This window comes from Nicotiana tabacum, chromosome 3, assembly GCF_000715075.1.
Source record: "Nicotiana tabacum cultivar K326 chromosome 3, ASM71507v2, whole genome shotgun sequence".
NCBI lineage: Eukaryota > Viridiplantae > Streptophyta > Magnoliopsida > Solanales > Solanaceae > Nicotiana > Nicotiana tabacum.
This window is the reverse complement of record NC_134082.1, coordinates 187561936-187569677: the sequence shown is the minus strand read 5'-3', so window position 1 is coordinate 187569677 and position 7742 is coordinate 187561936. Positions and strand designations below refer to the sequence as shown.

Here is a 7742-nt window from a genome sequence, read left to right as displayed (position 1 = left end):
AAAAAAAAAGTCGACAAAAAGTACCCCTCATTTCAATATATGTACCCCTTTTGAGGAGAAGGCAACTCTTGGTTTTCAGGCAGGTGCTGATTTGTGGTCGTTCAAATGAAGATGATATTTGACTAAACTCTACGACAGAAAAGATGGAATCTGTTCCCACTGTTGGTTGAGATGGTTTGAGTGTTTGATGTTAGTTCAAGCAATTGAAAGACATAAATGTGGTACTTGTCAAGGAGTTGTTGGTAGGTTAGGTTTGTTGTTATTCGTATAGTTTCGCTTTGTAATTCCTTTCTGGTCTCTCTTATGTACAAAATTAGTTGCAAAAAAGTATGCAAAGTTGATGGAATAATGAATCATCAAATCAATGGAGAATGGATTTTAAAACAAAATGAATCTCTGGAAGATGATTGAAAACTTAACTTCCAAAATTATACTACAAGACAGAACTAGGAAAAATCAGAAAAATATGTACAGAACAAACTAAAGAACAAGCTCAAGATTCTCAAGAAGGACAACTATACCCTCCAACACTCTCTAAATTTACCAAAACTGGGTATTCTCTCTTCACTCGCTCAGGGGAGATGGGTTGTTCTCCGTCAAGACAGAACGGCCACCGACGGAGAAAATAGAAGACAAAGAGTGAGCTAATCCCAACACTATGGTCACCTTCACTTGCCCTCTCTTTGGTATTGGTCGCCCATATTCTACCCTTCTTGACATCATGTTTCCTCCGTTCATCATCATCTCTGTCTTTGCTCCGGCCATAATTGAAATTCTCCGGTGTATTTTTACTGGTAGTGATGTACTGACTACTGGGTCGCCGGCGGTTTTTTCAGGTGATGTTGGCGGCGGAGGGACTGAGTTGCCGGGTGTTGCTTAATAGCTTGTGTTTGCTTTGCTCAGAGGAGGTATATGGCCTGTATTTATATAAGTAAGAGGTTAATAATGGCCCTGGTTTTGAAAAGAATTTACACTATATGCCATTGCTTATCTTTATCCTCCATTATTAGAGACATCAAGTACTTTTGACGTTTTCTTGACCATATTGACCTTGTAGTCACGCAGTTTTCACTCTTTTGTACTTTATTTTTTTTCCCTTCTATTAAAGGAAATGGAAATGATGTAGGGGTAGTTATGTCTTTAAACAAACCTAAATTATTCAAGTGCAAGATGTATATAGTGGAGGGCACAATGCCAATTAAGCATAAAGATTATGTTAAGTGGAAGCAAAAGAAACTAAAAGACGCCACTAAAGTTATCTGAAAAGCAATATTTTTATATAGTCATGTAGCATAAAAATCACGTGGGGATCAATAATATTGGCTCCAATTCCATTTAGCAAAAGCACATATTATTTGTTTAAAAGATCAATTTGGGCCACGACGGCTTTCTTTCATTGTCTTATCTTTTATTTTCATAACCAACACTATGACCTCGTGCATTGAATTCAGATTAGAGATTTTTACATGCTTTCCCTTTTTAACTATTATTTAAATAAATAATAGCATTTCTCGTTCATTCCATAAAAAGCACTTTTTTTTTACATTTGTTGCAAATTATAAAAATTAGTCTTAATATTTAATAAATTAATGGATTGCACTAATCAAGGAAGTGCCTTTTTTTCTTACTTTCTCTCTCTCTATTTTTTTAGTTCTGTATCTCCATCAACGTATCTCGCTGATGGAGCCTTCATATACTCTCGATATTTCTTCTTCTCCTATTTATCATTCACTAATTCACGCTTCTGATAATTTTCACGCGGATTTGCGGGAATTACAATCAATTTTCTTTATGGCGGCGATAATTTTGATATGGAATCGTGCCATAATATCATACAAATTAACTCATAAATCTCTTATTGATTCATATAAATATTCGATTACTTCTTCGTTTTCTCTATTGCTTATGTGGGTTTTTGAACTTTAAGGTAAGAAAACCCTGAAATCTGTATATTTAATTCATTTTTTACATCAGTTTGTCAATAATTTAATCTTAGGCTTTCATTTTTTTCGCAGAATTTGCAACAATGGAGAAGTCAAATCAACCACAAAAAATATTTTGAACAATTATTTGGGCAGAGGATTGAAATTGGATGTCTCGGCTATCAAGGCTATCAGGAATACCTACTGTGATTCTCCTTCAAGAAGTAGTGAAAATGTTTTACCACTTTCTCGTCCCAACTTTGAGTTGTTGTATGAAACTCCAGAAAGGTCTGCAAACCAAAGGCGTTTGCAGACCAAAGGAGTTCAATTAGGGAGATTAGGGAGCAAAGGATCGAGGGTCTGACAATTGTTTCTAAAGTACCTTCACACTCTACTCCCAAAAGTTATAATCAAGTTGCAAAACCAAACATGGATGAATTAGGTATAAGTAACCATAAACCGACAAGAAAGTTAGATGAGAAGAAACTAGCAAAAGGGGTTGGAGATGAATTTCAGGATATACAATTTCAGTTTGTGAAACACAACAAAAGAAGAAAGATTGATGGGGCCAGCGAGCAGATAGCAAATTTGAAGGTATTTTATGTTTGTATTTAAGATTATCGCAACATCAGTTATACTTGTAAATTTTATCAGTTGTAGTTTCTTTTTTAATTTATCCGTATAAGGTATAAATGTCAGTTGGTATCAGTGAATTTGCGCTTGTTACGGGTCTGAAATGTACTGGTATGGCGTATAAACGTTATGATACTAATCAAAGTTGTAGTTTGATTGATCGATGTTTTGGAGGAATTAAGAAGCTTAATAGCCAGGCTATAATCGATTGTTTTGAAGGGGAGAGATGATCATCAGATCAAGATGCAGTGAAGATGTTGTGATGTACTTCATTAACATCTTTTTATTTTCATCACTTCCTGATAGTCCCATCTCAGTTGGTCACTTTAAGCTAGTTGAGTCTGGTGAATTTGAAAATTATCCATGGGGTAAATTGGTTTTTAACGAAACGTATATCTCATTGAAAAAAGCTTTTCAAGGGAAGAAAGCAAAAAAATATTCCAGGCTATATGGATTTTCATTAGCATTCCAAATTTGGTTTTATGAATGTTGTCCTCGAGCAAAAGATCAACTTGTTGTGTTTGTTGAGCATAGAGTCCCTCGCATACCGTATTGGTCAAAATCTGATCACCACGATCAGGTTGCCCACGACCCCCTTTTCAGCAATCGGGTAGTGAAAGTCAACAAAGTCCACTCCATTTCTTCTCCGAGATACCCGATAAATCGAAAAGAGCAACGCCTAAAGCTACGACTATAAGCACGTGATTTTTGCTTCACGAACAATCACTCCAAAAGAAATCAAAATAATTGCAAATGGCCTCGCCGTACAAATTTTCAATTTTTATGTGACATGTGCTGGTAGTCCTTAGTGTTTATATCCATTTTTCATTGAATATTATCAAACAAAAATACAATAAGTATGCCGTGTGTAATCGGGCCGTAATTCGGTTTTTTAAAAGGAAATTCACAAAAATATGCAGCTTTTACTCTAGGCTGTGATTTAACCATTTTTTAAAATTCTAATATGTGAGTGTTAATTGTTGTAGGTGTCACCCAATATGTGTGTAAGTTTATTTTAATTTTAATTTTTACATTGTTTTAGAAATTTTTGTTTAATTTGTTGAATTAAAAAAAAAGAAAAAAAAAAGGGGAAGGAAAATCTGATTGGGCCCCAAAACGAGGCCCAAAACCAAAACACTGATTCAGTCCAAGATGAGCCTGCCCAAGCACGGATTCAAACGACGCCGTATCGGCGTCCCTATTGAAGTCGTTGATCTGATTCAAACGAACGGTCCAGATCAGGCTGTTCAACTCACCTCAACGACGCCGTTTCAGGCAAGTTGATCTGAGCCGTCCAACCCCATTGATCCAACGGTCCCTGGCTTCCCTCATAACCCGACCTATTTAGCCGGTTCAACCCAACCCCTCACCTAAACCAAAACGACCCCGTTCCCATACCAAACGACCCCGTCCTGTTACCCACCAATAGATCTAAGCCGTTTAGATCACTTGATCTAACGGCTCCAATCTCCCTTCCCCTTCCGTATATAAACTTGGCCCTTCACCCCACGCCCCCTATCCGAACCCCCCTTCAGTCATCTCCTTCCCCAAGCCCTGAAACCCCCAAACCCTAACGCCGCCCTAGTTTCCCTTTCACCAGAACCCGGCGGCATGAACGCCGGTGACCACCTCCTAAACACCCTAAGACCCCCTCGCTCTCCTGAACATGGATCCGTTACTCCCTAGCCTCAAATCACCTCTCATCGTCTCGAATCTGGATTTGAAGATTCGAGACAAAACTCGATCTATGCCAAACCACCCCATCTTCATACCAGACACTCCCCTGACCCTCCTCGTGACCAAACCAAGCTTGGTTTGGTCCAAATCTACCCACAACTTCTAAAAAATCAAATTTGAGAATCTGAACCTTAGAACACAAGAGCCTGAGGAATCCGACCTGCTTCATAGAGGGTTTGAGGTCTAATAGACCTTAACCAAGGTGTTCTCGGTTGAGAACACCCTGGTTAGAGTTTGTTTGGCCTCAAATGGTCAAATCTAATTCGGACTGGGGTCGGCCTGTTTTGAATATTTTCTAGTAAGTTTTCCTTTTCTATTTTTGTGTGGATAAGTCTGTTAGCATGTTCTGTTGCGTTTGTTCGGTATTTTCTGATACTTTTCTTAATGTCTTCCGTCCTTGTAAAGACCTTTTATTTGGTCGATTGTCTTCTGTATATGTTTTGAACGTATTCTGTTATATACATGTTCGATTAGATGAGTCGTCACATAAATAATTCATATAGGTTCCCAATAATTGAACAAAAGTTGTTTGATGCCTTTAGGTCCCTGTATGTGTTTGTTTATTTGAACGATTGATTATTACCTGTTATAATTAGTATAGTCGACTCGATAAACGTCGTCGATTAGTTTTCTATAACTAATGGATCGAATAAGCTAATAATTTCACATGACTAATTGAACCTTGTCACTGACTGAATGCCCAGCATTGTCTGAAATGAGTTTGTTTGCATTGCAAAAATGACTGAAAAGGTTCAGTCCAGGGCAGTCCTGAATTTGAACTTTCATGAGTTCAGAATGCCCTGATGCTGCAAGGGGCAGGGCAGTAATAAGCAGGGTTTAACAGGGGTAGTCCGGGGTTTGAAAAGAACAGAAAAGGCTTAGTTTAAATAAGCTGACAAGTAGGGTACTAATTTGGGATTAAACTAATACCAATGGGGAACAAGACACAAGAGTATGGGGTTTAAAATGAATACTTAAATGAACACATAACTCTTGATTAAAGAAAAGCCAAGCGTGGGGAACAAAAAGGGCTGGCATCAAAAGATGCTTAAGCATGAGTTTATAGAGTATGGGCAGTCTGCAAGTGGGAGGATCCAGGCAGCTTAGCTGCACTGGTCGTTTGGCTTATAAATAGGCCATTTCAGAACTTAAAAAGGGCTGGAATTTTTAGTCTTGAGAGAGGTCTTGTGAGTTTAAAGAAAACTGAAAACATAAGGAAATTTCCAGTAAACACTGTAACCAAACACTGTCTGAAAGCTACCTAAGAGTTCATATTGGCCAAGCTGTCTTGGCCAAGTTCTGTTGTTTGCACTAATTGAGCTGCTTGTGATTGTTGAACTGCTGGTGTTGCTGTATTGAACACTCTGTTACTTCTGTTGTTTCATTACTCTTTTCTGGGATTACTTGTTTGGTGCTCGACCATCTGCTGGTTTTCTTTGTTCTGGGAATTGTTGCTGGTTGTCTGTGGACTGTGGAAAACACTTGTGATTGTTGGTTTGTTGCTGTGTTGTTGCTGTGTATCTACTGTTGCTGTGTTTACTGCATACTGCCCAGCTGATCAGTCCTTTCTTCTTTGTCCTCTATACCAGGTACACAACCAATGCACTATCAAATGTAATTGGAACATTGAGCATGAATGCAAAAAGAAAAGACCTGAAGTTGATTTTCATACATAGATTGTTATATTAGATATCATGTACTGTATGATAATTTTCATTCCTGTGTTGACAATAGAAGCAGCCTGTATGCCCAGTGTATATCAATATAGATTAGCTAAATGGTAGTTTACATATGTATGCTGATAGGTGAAAATATTCTCAATGAAATAGGTTGCATCTCAGACTTAGTTTACTTTGTAATATGTGCTGTAATGTATGCCAAGCATGAAAACTGTACATCATTGGCTAAGTTCTTCCTTTTCTGATTAATGGTCTCATATAACTAGCAAACCACCTGTTAAGGCCAAGAACACAAAACTTGCAATCTCAACCTCATGAAGGTCGAGCCCAGGTCAAAACAGACCAAGCAGGCCCGCATCGAACAAGCAGTGGCCCAGGTCTGGCCCATCACGCATGGGCTGGATTTGGGCCCGTGATTATTTGTTCGGCTGACTGCGCACGCAGCCTCGTTTCTGATTTTTAAGCATTTCTGAATGTTGTTATAGATAACTTGCAAGCACGTAATTAATTAGGACTACCTGTTGTTTTCAATTAGTAGAGACAAACGCGACAAGAAACGTAGTTGCTATAGGATATCCTTTTAAAATAAGAACGAGATGAGCCTCGACAAAAATAAATAAAAATGCACGAGCTGCGGGGCCCTCGTTAAATGTATATTATCGAAGCATTCAGTTTCCAGGATGGGTCGTTTAGCAAATCTCACGGCCCTCCCAGAATAATACGCGATAGTCTCTTTAAGCGCGTACTTAATAATGTTATCTCCTTAAACTCGGGTGCACATTCATGTGACCCAAATTCCAATCTCAACGGAATCGAAATGTGTCTCTAACCACGGGTACATTGATTGTGGCGTGGTCTGAGATGCATTTCCATGACATTGCAAATTCTTTTCATAAGGAATGAGACGAGCCTCGACAAACAAAAATGTACAAAGTGCGGGGCCCTCTAAATGTATATATATAAAATACTTAGAATTCGGGACATGCCGTTTAAGAGAATTTCATGGCTTTTCCCCAAAATAACAACACGCTAGTTGCTTTAAGCGCGCCTTTAATAATTTATTTTCCTTAACTCGGGTGCACATTTATGTGACCCAAATCCAAATCTCAACCGAGTCGAGATATGTCAATAATCACGTATACATTGATGTAACGTAATTCGAGGTATGTTTTCGCGACGTTGCAAGTCCTTTGTAAAAATAATAATAATGATAAAAGCGGTTAAAAGATAAAATTGGCACATAAGTTCGTATTTGTATAAAATCAGATAATCAAGCCGAATATAACAGTTGAGCGACCGTGCTAGAACCACGGAACTCGGGAATGCCTAACACCTTCTCCCGAGTTAACAGAATTCCTTACCCGGATTTCTGGTACGCAGACTGTAATATGGAGTCATTCATGTCCTCGATTCGGGATCAAAATTGGTGACTTGGGACACCCTAAACCTCCCAAGTGGCGACTCTGAAATAAATAAACAAATCCCATTTCGATTGTCCTTTAATTGGAAAAACTCCCTTGTACACTCTCGGGTGCGGAAAAAGGAGGTGTGACAGCTCTGGCGACTCTGCTGGGGACCAACCCAGAACCACTGGTTCAGGGTTAAGAATTCGAGCTTAGAATAATTGTTATTATTTGGCTTTATTTATTATCTGATTTTTATTACATGTTTGAGCCTAATGTGCTAAATGCTGCTTTTACCGCTTTGATATTATTTGAACTGTATATAAATTGTGCCGAAACCTTTCTCTTCTTACCTCCGGGGATGTGCT

The 7742-nt window shown here is 38.5% G+C and overlaps 1 long non-coding RNA gene across 2 annotated transcripts; it reads left to right on the top strand.

The window, feature by feature from the left end:
- Positions 1-1402: 1402 nt before the first annotated feature.
- LOC107790883 (uncharacterized) lies at positions 1403-6082 on the top strand. 2 transcript variants are annotated; one of them, XR_012704422.1, is made up of 3 exons: positions 1475-1927; positions 2016-2516; positions 5882-6082. It is a non-coding gene; the product is annotated as an uncharacterized LOC107790883 (long non-coding RNA). The 2 variants fall into 2 exon arrangements; XR_001649122.2 differs by lacking the exon at positions 5882-6082 and having other exon boundaries at positions 1403-1927; positions 2016-2719.
- Positions 6083-7742: the final 1660 nt, after the last annotated feature.